Source organism: Saccopteryx leptura, chromosome 3 (assembly GCF_036850995.1).
Source record: "Saccopteryx leptura isolate mSacLep1 chromosome 3, mSacLep1_pri_phased_curated, whole genome shotgun sequence".
Taxonomy (NCBI): Eukaryota; Metazoa; Chordata; class Mammalia; order Chiroptera; family Emballonuridae; genus Saccopteryx; species Saccopteryx leptura.
In genome coordinates, this window is record NC_089505.1 from 182,232,190 (window position 1) to 182,250,024 (window position 17,835).

General features: G+C 42.4%; 1 long non-coding RNA gene across 1 annotated transcript; it reads left to right on the forward strand.

The window, feature by feature from the left end:
- Nucleotides 1-1,449: 1,449 nt before the first annotated feature.
- On the forward strand, nucleotides 1,450-17,085 carry LOC136397757 (uncharacterized). The gene is made up of 3 exons (XR_010749914.1): nucleotides 1,450-1,533; nucleotides 2,862-3,093; nucleotides 16,953-17,085. It is a non-coding gene; the product is annotated as an uncharacterized lncRNA (long non-coding RNA).
- Nucleotides 17,086-17,835: the final 750 nt, after the last annotated feature.

The window sequence follows — 17,835 nt, forward strand, 5'->3', positions numbered from 1 at the left end:
GGATAGAGAACTTGGGCCACCAGGTGGGGAAACATGTGAAATGTGCAATGTTCAGCTCAGGGTCTGACATGCAGGAAGGATGCAGTAAATATTAACTCTTATTAAACATAGTATTACTATCTCAATCCTTCTCATCCTTAATCATACTCCTTCCATTTTTCTAGCTCTCTTTGACTATAATGTATGTAAGTAAAGGCTCACATTATGAAAATTTATGAATAGACTTTTAGTTCTATTTATGGTATAAAAAAATTGTATCTTATTAAGGAATTTTGAAACCATAAGGAAACACCTCATTTGATTGGGATGAGGATAGTCAGGGAGATTTTCTTTCCCCCAGAAAAAAATCACAATAGCCCTAAAGCAGGTCTTGATGTTTGGGGCTCAGGGGCTGTCCTGTGAATCATAAGATGTTTGGCAGCACCCCTGGTCTGTATCCACTAGGTGCTAGTAACGTTGGTAGCATCCTCTCTCCAGTTGTGGCAATCAAAAATGTCTTTAGACATTGCCAAATGGCCCTTGAGAGGCAAAACATCTCTATTCTCTCTCTCACACACACAAACACATATACACCCTCCTATCACAAACCATAGCCCTAAAAAAATGTATATGTGATGGTAAATTTTAAACTTTCTTTAACATCAAAGGAAGTACAAGTTATTTGGGCAAGTCCCAGGCTTAACAGAGAGCCCCAGTCTAATTGCCTTGTCTGTCACACAGTTCACACCCTGTTCTTAAATGCTATCTTTTCCCCTGTACCACCTCAATATCTGTCCCATTCCCAAATACCCCCAAACAAGCCTACAGTCTCTAGCTTTGGTACTTAGATTTTTGTCATCCATTGGACACATGAGACCTCAACAAAGTTTCAAGTATGTATGTGCTTGGGAAGCAGAGGAGAGATTACACATGATAGGAACCTGGTAGGTGGGTGTATCTGGGCAGAGCCAAGGAAGGGGAGAGATGAATGACCTGCCATTTATTGAGCAGCTATTTCATCTGTCAGGCTCACATTAGCAGTTTTTTATACATTATTTTATTGAATTTTCACAATAACCTTACATAATGGTTATTTTCCCTTTTTTACAAATAGAGAAATTAAGATTCAAGGAGGTAGCTTGCCTGAAAATATGGCCACCAAAAATACTTCTCATCCTTGATGTGCAGGAAGCTTCTCCCATCGAGAGATGGGTGTCTTTTCTTTCTTAGGAGGCTTCTTAGACATTTCACCAAAATTTGTGTGATGTCTCATAATCCAAGACATAGTTACATAGTGATATCTAGCTACCGGGAATCCTGGGAAATGTAGTTTTTTAGTAGTGTGCCCAAGTGAAATTCAGCACTGTTACTGTGAAGCAGGGAGAATGTTGGTGTAGGAAACCAGCTGCTTCTGTCACCATAGCTACCGCAAACATAGCTACCACTCACCACGATGACTGGGCCTCATATCAAGCTCTTTATAAATGTTATTTTAGTTTTCGGCCACAGTTCTCAAAGTGCAGTGGCACCTGAGAAAATTCCAAGTGAATACAGGTGAGCACTTTTCAAATTTTTTGAGAGTTATGTATTTATTTAATGTGGAGGGAAAAGGATTGCATCAAACCTATCATTTTACAGACTCTTTTGCTTGGATCTAGGCCCTAGATTCTAGGGTAAGATAGACAGTGCCAGTTTAAGTTTAAAAGTTATTAGTTTCCAGAAAAATATGAAATAAATGATAATATAGGTGATATGGGGATATTGGAAAATTATTAATGTAACACCTGCTGCCCGAGATGTGGGAAGCACTGAGGTGGCTGTCCCAGGCCCCACTTTCTGGAGAAGAAAACTGAAGCTCAGGGAAGTGACATAACTTGCCCAAGTTCACAAATAATTATGTTGGTAGGTTTGATAACCTTGTCCTTCAACAGTGACTAACATCCCTAATATTTATTATAGTTGAGAGTAACTGGCCCTGGCCAGTTGGCTCAGTGGTAGAGCGTTAGCCTGGCATGCAGGAGTCCCAGGTTTGATTCCCGGCCAGGGCACACAGGAGAAGCGCCCATCTGCTTCTCCCCCCCTCCCCCTCTTTTTTCTCTCTGTCTCTCTTTCCCTCCCGCAGCCAAGGCTACATTGGAGCAAAGTTGGCCCAGGCGCTGAGGATGGCTCTGTGGCCTCTGCCTCAGGCGCTAGAATGGCTCTGGTTGCAACAGAGCAAAGCCCCAGATGGGCAGAGCATCGCCCCCTGGTGGGCATGCCAGGTGGATCCCGGTCGGGTGCATGCGGGAGTCTGTCTGACTGCCTCCTCGTTTCCAACTTCAGAAAAATACCAAAAAAAAAAAGAGAGAGTAACTGTGATGCAGACCCAGTACTTTTGGTAAAATCCTTTTCTATACACACACATAATTTTTCATTATAATCCTTTTTCTATAAATATAAGTGTTATGTTACAATTTATATAAATATAATTAAAGGTTCAATTTACTAACTAATGCCTTTCAAAGGGCTCGTGGAGCTTCACTAGGGAACTCAGTGTCTCTCCAGACAACACTCAATAAGAGCTTCAGTTCACAAAGTCCTCTTGATGTCCTTCAGTGCTGGGTTTTGCAATACTCAATGTTGATAGTAGGGTTTCTTAAAAATTAAAACAATTCTGGGAAAGAGAGGACAACTAGGGGAACTCGGTACATTAGAAACACAGGCGAGGTAATACAGCATGGATCTAAGGGGAAAACGCAGATCATAGCAAAGAAGTTGTTCTCTCTCTCTCTCTCTCTTTTGCAAGAAAGGGAGGGGGGGAAGAGAAAGAAATGAAAAGCATCAACTTGTAGTTGCAGCACTTTAGTTGTTAATTGATTGCTTCTAATATGTACCTTGACCAGAGCCAGTGATCCCTTGTTCAAGCCAGCAACATTCGGTTTTAAGCCAATGACCTTTGGGTTCATGCCAGCAACTGTGGAATCATGTTGATGATCCTACGCTCAAGCTGGAAACTCCATGCTAAACTGGTGAGCCTGCACTCAAGCCAGATGAGCCTGCCTCGAGTCAGCAACATTGGGATTTCGAACCTGGGACCTTAGAGACCCATGTTGATGCTGCGCCACCACCAGTCAGGTAAAGAAGTTATTCTCATATAACTTCACTGGGAAGTAGAGACTTAGGAATATAATATGCAAATTTGTGCCACATACATGCAAATTTACACCTAGCTATATGCAAAATTGCCTAAGCAAAAACCTCTGGAAACAAATGTACATATGTATATGCATATTGCTTTTTAAAGTAGACTGCTATTCTGTCACATGTCATGGTTTCCCACATGTGGCCTTACCAGTGCCTCCTTTACAGGGAGCTAAAAGTAGTTCAGATAACTGCAAGATGCGACATCTGAGGTCAGTGACAGGATCTGAGTGACCAAAAAACCACACACTCTTGGAGGTCTCAAAAACTCTAGACAGTCTCTGACAGTGAGGCCTCTAAACTCAGGGATGGGTAGGAAAACGAGGTTACAGAATCAGCCCTGTCCACAGAGCTTTTTCAGAAGTTGGTGGATGCCTTCTGTCTGTCCAAGCTTATTTGTATGTCTTTTTATTAGGAGGAAAGAGATAGAGATAAGAGTTCAAGGTCCTTTGGCCTTTAAGAGTGGCTGGAGCCTCCAAATCAATCTGTTTTTCACTGGTGGTGAATGAACCTTAGATTGATGGGGCAAGGAGTAGAGAGGGAAGTGTTGTAGGAGGGGTGGTTAAAGGGTGGAACAAAGGTAGAGGGGAACATTTCTGTTTCTAGTTAACACTTTGTGTCTACTATATTATTATAGGGGGAAAATGCAAACTTAAAACAGCCTAAACTAATTATGATTGAGGAATATGTAAGATGATATGATGCTGCTTGGCCCCTGGATAGTGCCTGCTATATTTCTACATGTGACATGTTATAAATAAATCCCAAACCAAACCATAAAACTTGAAGAAAAAACGGGAGGAGAAAAGCTGTTGTTCATCTCTAAAACCCATCCTTGTGCACATGCAAAACAGATGATCAAAAAGAGATCCAACTCAAAATCCTCTCTTCATAATGTAAATCTCAGAATGGTTTCCAGATGGAATCTCAGATACATAGCTTATCATTATATCAAGGAGCAGACCCACTTCTGACCACATTCAAATGAACCACTGATCCACAAGTCAATGCATAGTCAGGTTTGGCTTTTTCAGTTTGCCTGGAATGTTCCTGGACCTGCCACTGTGGTGCCTGGGCTCTCCCCTGGGCTAGTCATTGAAGTGATGTTGATCAACTCGGAACCAAGCAATGTTTCAGGCCCATGACAATTCCTAACATTTTCTTGCCTCATGATAGCATTCCTCCTGTCTGCCTCCCTCATTTTATTTTCCCCAGACTTGTCAAGTGGGACAGAAAATTACATCAAAACATCATGGTGGTGCCCCTGAAGTGTTAAGTTTCCCTCTTCTCCTCCACTCCTGAAACTGCAGAAAACTCTAAGTAGTGGTAACCTAGGCTGGTAAGTAGAGCTGGAAATTTAAGAGCAGTGGAGCATTGGAGACTGTGCAAATTTTTGCTTGGCTGCAAGTGACAGAATGTCCAAAATGACAGTGGCTCAAACAATATACTTAATCCTTCTCTGCCATAAAACCACAGTGGAAGTAGACAATCTCTGGCTTACAGACAGCCTTCCCCAAACTGCCAGGAGCTCAGGATTTTCCCATCTCACAGTTCCATTCTCAGCATGCGGCCTCCATACCTTGATCAGGATGGCTGGGTTCTAGACATCACATCCATATTCCAGCCAAGTGTGAGAGGTTATTTTTAATAACGGTCCCCCATGTATCACATTTCCTGTGTCTACACACCTTTGCAATATCAAGGACACTATCTCTTCTCCTACCGAGACATGGAGCCTATTTCTTCACCCTGGAATCTAGATTGGCCAATACCATTTGGCAGAAGTGACATGGTATGAATCCCAGAGGTTAGGCCTTACAGGGTCTTGAACTTTCCTCTCTCTTCCTCTTGAAACCCTGAGACCACCATGTTGTGATAAAGCCCACTTGGCCAATGGGAGAATGAGACATCTCACAGAGAACTGAGGAGCCTTAGCTGTCAGATATAACAATGAAATCATCTTAGATCCTACAACCTAGCTGGACTCTCTTATGCCATAAGAGAAATAAATGAGAACATCTCCCAAAACTATGTTCACCTCTGAGACATGAAAGGAGTTCAAATGGCCCAGCCCAAGGAAGAGAGGTCGGGAGGAAGATGTAACTGAGCTGCAAAGATAAGGCCACTGAGGATGGGACCATCCACCCTCAGTCCATGGTGGGAAGCAAACAGGCACTTCTGTTTCACCTAAGGAAACATTTCTTGTACTCTAGGCTATTAAACCCTGGAATGGGTCAACAATGATATGATTGGAATCATTCTCTTACTTTATTAAAACTCAGTTGAATTCTCCACTGTCTTTGCAACTTTGAAATTCATTTTACCAGAATCATGAGAGACTGAACTGAAGAATTCTAGAGGTCTCTTTGAGCCTTTCATGCCCATGAAATAGAGAAGTCTATTTGTTGTGTGCTTGTGCAGGTTGACCACATGCATGGCACAATCCTGGCCTTTCTGGGGGAATATTAAAGGACACACATCTGCACTCAGAATGCCTATGATCTACTTAGAAAAGCAGTTTCTGTAGCCTCTCCATACATCATTGTAAGGAACATTATTAGAGTTGTGGGGAGGAACTGTCCTGAGGTCTCCTGCACATTCCTAGGACATGATGAGTGTCGTTCTCTCCCTGCCCTCTGCATTGTCCCCCTTTACTCAGATAACCTGGAAGATCTCTTAACCAGCACCGCTTAACTTTTAGGTTGATAAAGATTTTCCAATGGGTACAGCTTGGATAGTCTTAAGAGAATCAGCATCCAGATTCTCACTCTCCATCAGCTCTCTTTCCTAAGATGGTTGGACTGGGAGGATGATGAAGTTTGCAATAGCTTTTCTCCCACTTTATAAAAGAAAAGCATACTCCTCAGCTCTCCTATGTCTTACCATGATTCATTATCCTGTGATGGGAACACTCCAGGGCAGCCAACAAAGGGGAAACTTCCTTTGATGAGTAATAAAAGGCTCTGTCAACTCACAGGGCTTTCAGGATTTCCTGGTTTCTACATTTGTTTATTTATTTATTAAGGAAAAGCCTATTATTCAAACTGAGTATTTGGTGCATGTTGGGATACCTGCATTAAGTTAAGTGATACCGTGGGAAGATGGGAATAAATACAGCTTTTCATAAAAAATAAAAAAGAAAAGTCACCTCCTCAACTTTCTCACCTCTGTCATAGAAAGAAAAAGAGAAAGACAGGGAAAGGCTGAAGAGAAAGAGAAAAATCGCTATTCTGAAGGTTAGTCCTATGAGAGCAAATCAAAGAGAACATCTCTAAGAATTATTTAATGTTTAAAAACACTTTCCTCACATTTCTAAATATAAGAAATTCTTTGCCGGTATTCTTAAAACTCATCAATTCTGACCTGTGGTGGCACAGTGGATAAAGCATCAACCTGGAATGCTGAGGTTGCTGGTTCAAAACCCTGGGCCTGCCTGGTCAAGGCACCTATGGGAGTTGATGCTTCCTGCTCCCCCTCCTTTCTCTCTCTCTTCTCTAAAAATAATAATAACAAATAAATAAAAATTAAAAAAAACTCATCAATGGAAGGTGTCATTAGCAGAAAAGAAAAGTACATTCAAATAACTAAAGCCATATAGCTATCAGAATTTTATAGTTTTGGTTATATGCTGATCATTTTAACTGTAACTGAAATGTTTAAACAATTTCTAAAATTTTCAAGATGCATTAGCTAAGCCCTGAGATTAAAGTTTTATGTGATTTCTTTAGTTTATAACTTATTTTTATCAATTTGATTATTAAAATTTTACTTCAGCAGAGAAAATAATTTCTAACTCATTCTAGGAGACCAGCATTACCCTAATACCAAAACCAGAAAAAGACATGATAGGAAAACTACAGACCAATATCTCTCATGAGTACAGATGCAGATATCCTCAACAAAATATCAGTAAATCAAATCCAGCAATGTATAAAAATAATTATACACCCAACCAAATGGGATTCATCCCAAATATACAAGGCTGGTCCAATATTGCAAAATCAATTGTAATCATGAACAGACTAAATAAGAAAAATCACAAGATCATGTCAAAAGATACAGAATAAACATCTGACAAAATTCAATACTCATTCATGATAAAAACTCTCAGTAAACTAAGACTAGAGGAGAACTTCTTTAACTTGATAAACAATATCTATAAACAAACAAACAAACAAAAAACCCTACAGGTAACATCGTTCCTAATAGTGAGAAAGTCGAAGTTTTCCCACTATGATCAGGTATAAGGGAAGGATGTCTCCTCTCACCACTCCTTTCAACATCATACCAGAAGTCCTAGCTAATACAACAAGGCAAGAAAAGGAAATAAAAAGTATCCAGATTGGCAATGAAGAAATAAAAGTGTCTAAAAATTCTGAAAGAGTTAACAACAAAAAAATTACTGTTGGCGCAAATAAGCAATTATAGCAAGGTTGTAGGATACAAGGTTAATATACAAAAGTGATCACTTTCTGATATGACATCAATGAACAAGTGGAATTTGACATTAAAATACAACACCATATATATTAGCATCCCAAAAATGAAATATTTACACAAAGTTAACAAAATATTGCCCTGACTTTGAAACTTCTCACTCACATCAGGAGATGAGTCTATGTATTTCTCCAAACCCTGAGTCTGAGCTGGCTTTGTGACTTGCTTTGGCCAATGGAATATGCAGAAGTGACAATGAGTCATTCTTGAAACTGTGCACAAGACTTTGCTTGGTCACTGTTACTCTTTGGGACCCCATCCCATGACAAGCCCGGGCTAGCCCACTCAAGTAAGAAACCATGAGCAGCAGACACGAGGCATCCCAGCTAACCAGATGGCTGGCTAAAGACAGGTGAGCCAGCCCAGCCAAATCAGCTGAGCCCTTCTAGAATAAAGAACCACTAAGCCAACCCACAGAGCCTAAAGACTGTTTATTGCTTTAGTACTGAGATTGCTTGTTATGCAGCATTTTTGAGATAAGAGAAAGCTGATATATTTTATTTTGTCAAATTCTTTACTATTTATTGTGGTGTTAACTCAATCCAGACAGGAAACTTTGTTTTTCTAACATTTAGCAATTTGTCACAGGAAATAAGACAACTATGCCATTGCAATTCACACACACAGATTTGATAGAGATAATTATAAGACCAGTAAAAACTTTCCAGCATAAAAAGAAATTATGTGAGGACAAAAATCTGTGGAGAATGGAATAAGAACAGAAATTCAAGGAGAAAAAAGATAGAAAATCTCTGAATGCTAAGAACTATTTACATAACCTCAAATGACAAGTATCAAATCATTACAGCATTTAAATTTCATTTGACCTATGTTTTAAAGTTATGTCATATTTTTATTTTAAAATATCAACATTTTACAATATTCCAAAAATTACATACTTGGCAACTATTTAAATTCATAATAAATTTTTTTTTAAATATTGACTTTTAAATGTTTGGGAGGATTTTTTTCAAAATTCCTTTAGGTGTTATGCAAGTTCAAATTCTTAAAAAACTGCTATTCTAGAAAACCCATTCATATATATCTTTTATTTAATAGGTCAAATGTGATGTATCTATAGTTTATTTCATGTAGGTCTTGGGATATGTAAGTATATACTTACATACATTCTTAGGTATGTATGCATGTAGACTTATATTGATGTGTAATTTTATTCAGAGATATGTATTTCTGTTTAAATGTATAACTTCTCCATGGCCAGGCCTGACCTGTGGTGGCGCAGTGGATAGAGCGTCGACCTGAAATGCTGAGGTCGCTTGTTTGAAACCCTAGGCTTGCCTGGTCAAGGTACATATGGGAATTGATGCTTCCTGCTCCCCCCATTCTCTCTTTCTCTCTCTCTTCTCTAAAATGAATAAATAAAAGTTTAAAAGAAATCCTGTGGCAAACTTCTCCATGGCCAGTAAGCCATACCTTTTTGTTTTCTTGAAGGGAGATGAAATGATTCCTAGTCCAGGAAACTGAAGAAAGGGGAGAGAGAGAGATTTCAGATATTCCGTAATATCAGACAACTGATATTAGCTGTATATAGTGATAAACAAGACTGACAAAGTCCCATACTTCTAAGGAATTTATATCCCAGTAGATCAAAAATAGAGAAACACAAATAGTTCTGGAAGCCTGGCCAGAGGGACACTGGGTTACAATTGGGGAGAGTTTTGTTCTCCATGGTTGTTGCTATTTCCTGTTTCATGCCTCTGAGCCCCTGCACAAGCCGTTCTTTGGGCTGAGAATGGTCTTCATTTTTCTTATTACATTTCATTTCATTTCATTTCTTGAAATAGATAATATATTTACATGATTCGAAAATCAAAATTATAAAGAATGATTATAGCCTGGCCTGGGCTTCTCCTTTGCCAGCTCCACCCCCACCTTATCCTGCTGCTTACTGGAGAGTGAACATTTTTATACTTCCTGTTTATCTTTCCAGTCTTTCTGAAAATACAAGGATATATGAATATGCACACTATCTTCTCGGTTGCTCTTCTTACACAAAATACAGCCAACTCTATATACTCTTTGGTCCTTCATTCGTTCATTTGTTTGTTTGTTTGTTTGTTTAGCAGTACATTCTGGAAAGTGTGTCCTATCAGTGCACAGACTTCACCACTACCAGGATGTCCCTTAAATTATCCAGTCCTTTGACAACAGGTTCTCAACTTCCACTACTACAAGTGATGCCGCCTTGAATAACTGAATATACACATCTTTGCATACATGTACAGACACCTACAGGGGTTAAATTCCCAGAAGGGCTGCCTCACCTTTTCTTCCTGGAAAACCCTTATGCACTTTCTGACACCTACATCCCAGAGAGCTAGACATAAGAAGAGGCCTATCCAGAGAACCACAGGAAGCTGTCTGCCGTCTCTCCCATCCAGAGAGCCACAGGAAGCTGTCTGCCTTATCTAAGGATCTGGGAGCCTCTGAAGCATATGGACCCCTCTTGATTTGACTCTCTATTCCCATGAATAAATAAACAAAAGAATAGATGTTGCTCAAACTTCGGTTTCTTAAGAAACTCAGGGAGACAACCCCTCTCAGAGAAGTATTCTCTTTCTCTAAGTACCAATTACTGTTCACCACTATGAACTCTATATTTGTATACAATCTAAAAATTAATAAGCAGAACAGCAAAGGAATTCAGAACACACAAAAAAGCCTAATGACCCACTCTAATACAGAACCCATTCTGCTATCCCATTACTTAAAGCAGATTGTCTTAAGAAAAATCTTGAATATGTATGCATAAACTGATTTTGACTTTTCTGGTATTAATTCTATTGTCTTTTTAGGACATCAATGGAAGTCATCAAATGAACAAGTAAATAAGGGGTAACATAGTACAACGTTATAGCTGCTGGTGTGTGGACAGGCAAAATACAAGCAAACAAACGTGAACTAAGTCTAAACCACTGTTCTTCGTTTTAAAATATATTCTCTCATCTAATCCTCTCCAAAAACATACAAGAAATATCCAGTTGTTACTATTATTATTTCTAGTTTAGAAGTTTGGAGATTGAGGCATAGAAAGGTTAAGAAACTTGTCCAAGAGCATATAGCCAGCAAGTAATAGAGCTGGAATTTGAAGCAAAGCAATACAACTAGAAACTCCATGCCCCTCATCTCAATTTTGTTTCTTCATGTGTGCAGGTGTGTGCATGTACTTTCCATAGTATTATCAGTTATGAACGGGATCTATTTCAGAAAACTCCAAATAACTGCTTTGTTACAAATACAAGTTTATATCTCTTACACATAAAGAATAATGTAAGCAGTCTAGGATTGTATTAATGTCTACAGTCATCAGGAACCCAAGCTCCTTATCAACATAACACTTCTGTCTTATCACCTAAAATGGCTACTGAGCTCCAGCCACCACATCCACACTCCAGCCAATAGCAAGGATAAGGGGAAGTAAGGGTACCACCTTCATCTTTACTACTACTTTCTGAACATGATACTTGTACTTTTAGTTGATTGATCACAATTTTACCCTGTGGCCATACGTAGTTCCAAGGAATGTTGGGGAAAATAGCCCTTGCTCTATAAAAGCATGATAAAAACATTGAGTTTTATTACCAAGGAAGTAAAAAATGAATACTAAAGAATAACTAGCAGATTCTACCACACTTAGTAATAGAGTAACATAAATGCTTGCCCTACAGTGTGAAAGATAATTTTAAATTTCTCTAGTAAAGTGCTGATCTGATGCTGAACTATTCATGCCCACTGGTTCCCCACTTCAGAAGAAAACAAAAGGCCTGAAGCAACCCATCTGATGTTTAGACAATGTTTCTATCCGTTGAGCTAACATCCAATTTGGCCTTATTTCAACCCAGTAAGCCCTCTTGCCCTAAAAATTCAGATATTTGAAGAGTGCTATCAGATTCCCAACCCTAGACTCCCTTCTGTAATCACCCACTGTGCTCTTAGATCTACCTTTTCTGTCTCCTTCCCAGTGTGCTCACAGCGCCCTTCCGATGTCTCATCAGGACTGGATGTGAAGTTCTGGGAGTGACTTTATACAGTCAAAGAGGATTACAACTCTCAGATAATAGGCATCTCCTAACATACCTCTAGAAGAGCTTCTCAGATTGGGTTTTTAACAATTGTTCTGCACTTTTGACTCAGACAGTATTTACCACCTACTAAAGCTACATATCCCCCATTCAATTTTTTTTGCAGTTGATTTTTTTTTGGCTTTGACAAGCAAAGCCATAAATGACTCCCCATATTACCTTCTCTTATATATAGGGCCTCATCTGTCTGCTCCCAACTCCATCTGCAATTTTGGCAATAACTCTCTTTGCACCTTCATTTCTGTCTCTGAGCAGATCATTGCACAGAGCAAGGCCAAGGCCAACGCCAACTCTGCATGCTACACCCCTGAAATCCTCCCTTGGGGTGACATTGATCCATTAAGCAGCCCTTTCTGTGGCAACAAGGAAAACTGGTTTAGATGTGTATTGCTGCCATAGCTACGTCTAAGCAGGCAGCTGGGAGCCCCAGGGACTTGGCTGTTGACAGCATCTGTGACCAGAGCTTTCTTTCAACAGTGAGAATCCCTTAGGACCAAAGACCTGGCTGTTGGGAGATAGCATTCATTCACACATTCATTCATTCATCATTCATTTGTAAAACATTTTGAGGTTGTCTGTGAGCTAGAATGCTATCTCCTAAAAATAAAGGTCAACAAGACACATTGCCTGCTCTCAAGGAGCTCGTCTAATGTGAAATAATATCGTAGCCAAGATGATTCTATTAAAACTCAAGTTAAGTCATGCCACTCCTCTGTTCAGTGCTCTACAGTGGCTCCCACGTCCCTCAGAGTAAAGGTTCTGGGCCCTTCCCATGACCATCACAGCCCATATGGTCTGTCCTTTCTGCACGTCCCCCCCACCCTCTGTCTCCCTTCCTCATTCTCCCCCCTCCAGCCACCTCTGCCTCATTTTCAAACACGCCAGGTGGATACATTCCTGCCATTCCATCTTTGTCTGAAATGCTCTTCCTTCAATATCGACATGGCTCCCTGCCTCTCTTCCTTCAAACCTTTACTCAATCTCACCTTCTCAGTGAGGCCTTCTCTGGTCATCCTATCTGAAATGTCAACAGACCCAGTATATGTCACATTTTCCTTCATGATTGGCTTTTTCTCCTCTCTAATATTCTCTATCCCAGTGTTTTCCACTGCTGGTCTGCATCTTGTTTTATTATTTTTTATTTACTTATTAATTTTTTATTAAGTGAGAGGTGGAGAGGCAGGGAGGCAGAGACAAACTTTCACATGCGCCCTGACTGGGATCCACCCAGCAAGCCCCCTACCAGGAGATACTCTGTCCATCTGGGCCACTGCTCCGTTGCTGAGGAACCGAGCTATTTTAGCACCTGAAGTGAAGCCATGGAGCCCTCCTCAGCACCCAGGGCCAACTTTGTTTAAATTATTTGAGCCATGGCTGCAGGATGGGGAGAGAAAGAGAGAGATAGGAAGCAGATGGTCACTTCTTCTGTGTGCCCTGACTAGGAATCAAACCCTGGACATCCACACTCTGTGCTGACGCTCTTCCACTGAGTCAACCACTCAGGACCTTATTTTATTTTTATTTCCCCACTAGCATGCTAGCCTCTGAGGGCAGTATGAAGCTTTGGATTTTTTTTTTCCAGAGTTTTTAGTCAAGTGACTGATATATAGAATGAATGAGTGAGGGAATCACTATATCATTTCAATTTAGTACGATAGATCCTATAAAGTAAGATTTCTGAAGTGCCATGGGAGCCCATAGAAAAGTCTCCTAACTAACCCAGTCTTGGGGGTCAAGAGGTTCCCCTGAGAACTAGAAGATGAGTTAGAACAGGCCAGGGCAGGAGCCAAGAGAAGGTCACTCCATGCGGTTGAATAGGGCACAGTGGCCAAAGGAGGACTGGAGCCAGATGGAAGAATCCTGCATGGATGGTTCGAATACATCAGAAGAACACGAGGAGCCAGGGGAGCAAAAGGCAAAGTGCCACAGTCAGACTTCTCCTTCAGAAAGGCCAGGGTGTGAGCATGACCGCAGGGGTCAGACTGGAGGCTGCAGCTGGGAGCATGTTTCAACAACCTATTGCAAAAGGACCGGGGTGAATCCGGACAGGGATTGGCAAACACCTTCCATAAAGGGCCTGATAGTAAATGTCAGGACACACTGGATTCTGCCATTGTCAACAGAAAATAATCAGAAGAAGTATGCAAATGAAGGAGCATGGCTATTTTCCCTTGAAACTTTATTATGGAACAGTCCGAGGCCAGATTTGGCCTGCAGGCTGGTGGTAGTTCAAGCCTCCTAAATCAGGGATTAAGGGAGAGAAACAGGTGTGATGAATCAGCACTGACAAAGGGAAAAGAGGAGGGAAGGGGGACCCCAGTAGGCACTAGGGTACCTGAGGACCTGATGTGACCGGGCTCACACTCCAGAGAGGAGGCTGGCCTAGGAGAATATGTGTCCATATGTTTCCAGTTTAAAGCACCCCAGAAATCAGAGCAAAGCTGTGTGTTGGTCCAGGGAAGAACATCCAAAACTGTGAGAGGAAAGGGGTTCTCCCGACAACCTTTCTTCTTGAGTGGGTCTGAGGTCTACCTTGAATGTAGGGAGCCCTCCCATTGATGTCTTAGAGAAACTGAAGGCATTCTCTGACCGTTCCCTCCTTCCCAGCCACCCGCTGGTTCCTCCTCCAATTCCTCTGCCTGGTTCCCTCAGGGAGTCCTCAGTCTTTCCTTTTCCTCGAATCCTCTCAAAGGCAGATAATGCCGGGAGAAGGTGCTTCAGTAAGCCCCACAGAAAATCAGAAAATAATAGTGTACATGGATTTGGAGAAGGGAGTTGCCAAAAAACAGGCTGACCTTGGCCTTGGCTGGTTGGCTCAGTGAATAGAACATCAGCCCAGCCTGCAGACGTCCAGGGTTGGATCCCCGGTCAGGGCACACAGGAGAAGCGACCATCTGCTTCTCTCCCCCTCCTTCTTCCCCTTCTCTCCCACTTCCCCTCTCACAACCAGTGGCCTCAGTCACTGAGGATAACTCAGTTGATTCAAATATCGGCCCTAGACAGGGCTTGCCAGGTAGATCCCAGTCGAGGTGCATGCTGGAGTCTGTCCTTTACTTCCCCTCTTCTCACTTTAGAACAAACAGACAGGCTGATCCTGGAGGTGAGCCATGTAAGAAGGAGAAATGAGGTGCTGAAAGTAGGTCTTTGTGACAATGAAGAGATGCCAAATTCTCCAACAGATGTGCATAAAACAAAGGAGGTAAAGTGGCCAATAATAAGTGGCCAAGCCAGTGGGCTCCATGGCGACTTGTCCCTCCAGCAGCGGGCTTCCTTGCCCATGAAGCAGGCAGACACTTCCCTGGGCAGGTGAATAGGGGCAGAAAGGGGGTCTGCTTCTCTTAAGCACATTCTCCAAAAGTGGCTCCTTTTCAACAATTTTAAAGGTCATATGCTGACAGGACAATTGCTAAAAACTATGATGAAAACACTCGCATGAAGCATTGTGCAAGAGAACTCTGGAGACCCATAGTCTCCGCAGACAGAGCCTTCCACATGGGCCCACTCCCAGCCATGCCAACTCGGCTTTCACCCCACCTCACCAGGTCTCCCCGGCCCCACAGCCCTCAGCTCAGAGCCTGACCAGCAGACAGACAGCTTCAGATGTGGTATGAAGGAGAGAGCAAAGAGTGGGATCTGGGCCTGGGGCCAGCCACCCCCGGCTGGGGACTTCTCAGAGCAGGTACCAAGACAGCTATGCAGCAGGCTCGTGACTTCTATCCCACACTCAGCCTCAGGGATTGCATGAATAAGCCTAGCCTCAGATGACCTCCCACTGTTGGCAAAGCGCTGGGAGACTGGGCACAACAAGAAGTGTTTGAATGTAAATGTGCCCCACAGATTTTAAAACACACCAACAGAAAGGGTAAAACCAGACCCCTGCTTGTCTTGGACCCATTTTGTGCTGTACAGATTTCAAAAGGAACCTAGATTGTGACTGGGCCCCATCCTCGGGACAACAGGTCAAAGCCTATTGTGAACCTCACCCCCCACTCCAGGCCTTCTCACCCACTGAGGCCTCTGCACACTCTCCCACCATTCCCCCGGGCTTCCTGCTCCTCCATTCCCAGAGCTGCCCAGCCAGCAGGCAGAGGGCTCTTTTATGTGCACACGAGCTCCAGTCCTGACAGCCGGAAGCCCCTGTTTCAAGCAGCTTCTTCTACCTGCTTGATGATGAGGCTCCCAGAAAAGCTGGGAGAAGATTCCAGCAAGCAAGGCTTCTTCCCAACATCTTGGGAAATGTTGGAACTTGACACATTACTGCCCCCTACACACACACACACACACACACACACACACACACACACACACACACCCTTCTTGTTCTAATCTCATGCCCATCTCTGAATGGTTTGAAAGTGATTGATGGATTGAGGTCCTAAATGAATTTCCACTAAGAACTCTTTATGCAGCCTTGTCCCACCACACAACTCCAGGGGTGCCATGCGTGTTTTAACACACAGTGTCTTACAGGTGGCAGTGCCCTAGCCTGGGGTTCTGGTTGTTTTGCTTGTGTGAACTCTGCGTGCTTCCCATTGGTTTTTAGTAACTCACATGAACTCAGGTTAGAAGAAGATAACTGTGTGTGGATGATGAACATGAGTGTGATAAATACCTTCCCCTCCTCCATCGCCATGACACACTTCCCATTCCTGCAGGGGAAGCTTACAGGATGCTCAGTGTTCCTGGTGTTGACCATAGTTGTGGCCACTGAGAAGTGGCAGCAGCAACAGCGGATGTCGGGACCTGCACGGGCTCTGTGTGGAGACTGAGGCAGTTTCAGGGTCACCAGGCCCAGCTGGGACTTCAGAACATCCTCAGGACACTACCCAGATTCTCAGCCATGAGGTCGTGCAAGGCTGAGCCCCTGCAGACAGAGAACGAGAGGCCCACTAGGCGGGCCTTGTCCTGTAGGCACTCTCTTTCTAGGTGAGCTGAACAGGGTACAGAGAAAAGAACCAGGCACTGTCTGAAGATGTGAGAGCAAGACACCAGATCTGGGCTTCCACTGCAGCATACGCTTCACTGCCAGCTACTTATATCCAAATGCAGGTTGAACCAAATAGACCCTGGTACCTCCAAGGCTTAGTAGATGAACTTCAGCCCCACACCAGGTCCTAAACAAGCCCCATCCACAGAGACAGACCACCTCTATTGAATCAGAAGTGTGACCACATGCACATCATTAATCTCTAGGTGCCTCCATTTCCGGAACAGCCAGACAGGATGACTGATGCAAGCCCCCACCTCGACATTTGCTGTAAGCAGAGAGGATAGCGCTGCCGTGCAGGAGAAGCCAGTCAGCCTTCACCATGGATGTGAGGACTTTTCTGGCCCTAAGGGAGCAAAGACTTCACATGCCCAGATCCAGCACCTTCCTTCCTGTCCTCTTGGGAAGAGGACACACCTTCACATAAAAGTGACACAAGACTTTTTCTTCTGTCCATTTAGAACCATTACAGCCCAGTTAGGAGTTAAAAGGGTGGGTACTGGGGGCTAGGAGAGGGGCAAAATAGGAAATAAGTGGGGCTTGGGGTTTTTTTTTTAACTTCATTTTTTATTGATTCCAAATTGATATATAATTGACATATAACATATTACTTTCAAGTACCCAAGAAACATCTTTTAAAATTTTTATTGAATTTTTGAGGTGACATTGGTTAATACAATTATACTGGTTTCAGGTGTATGATTCCATAATACATCATCTGTACACTGCACTGTGTATTCACCACCCCAAGTCAAGTCTCCTTCCATCACCATGTATCCCCATTTACCCTCTTCTGCCTCCCCCAGCCCCTTTCCCTCCATAATCACCATACGGTTATCTGTGTCAATGAGGTTTTTTTACTTTGCTTAATCCCTTTACCTTTTCACCTAGTCCCCCAACCCACCTCCTCTCTAATAGCAGTCAGTCTGTTCTCTGTATCAATAAGTCTTCCTCTATTTTGTTTGTTTATTTTGTTCATTAGATTCAACGTGTAAGTGAACTTATATGATATTTGTATTTCTCTGACTAGCATATTTAACTTAACATAATACTCTCCCAGTCCATCCATGCTATCGCAAAAGGTGAGAT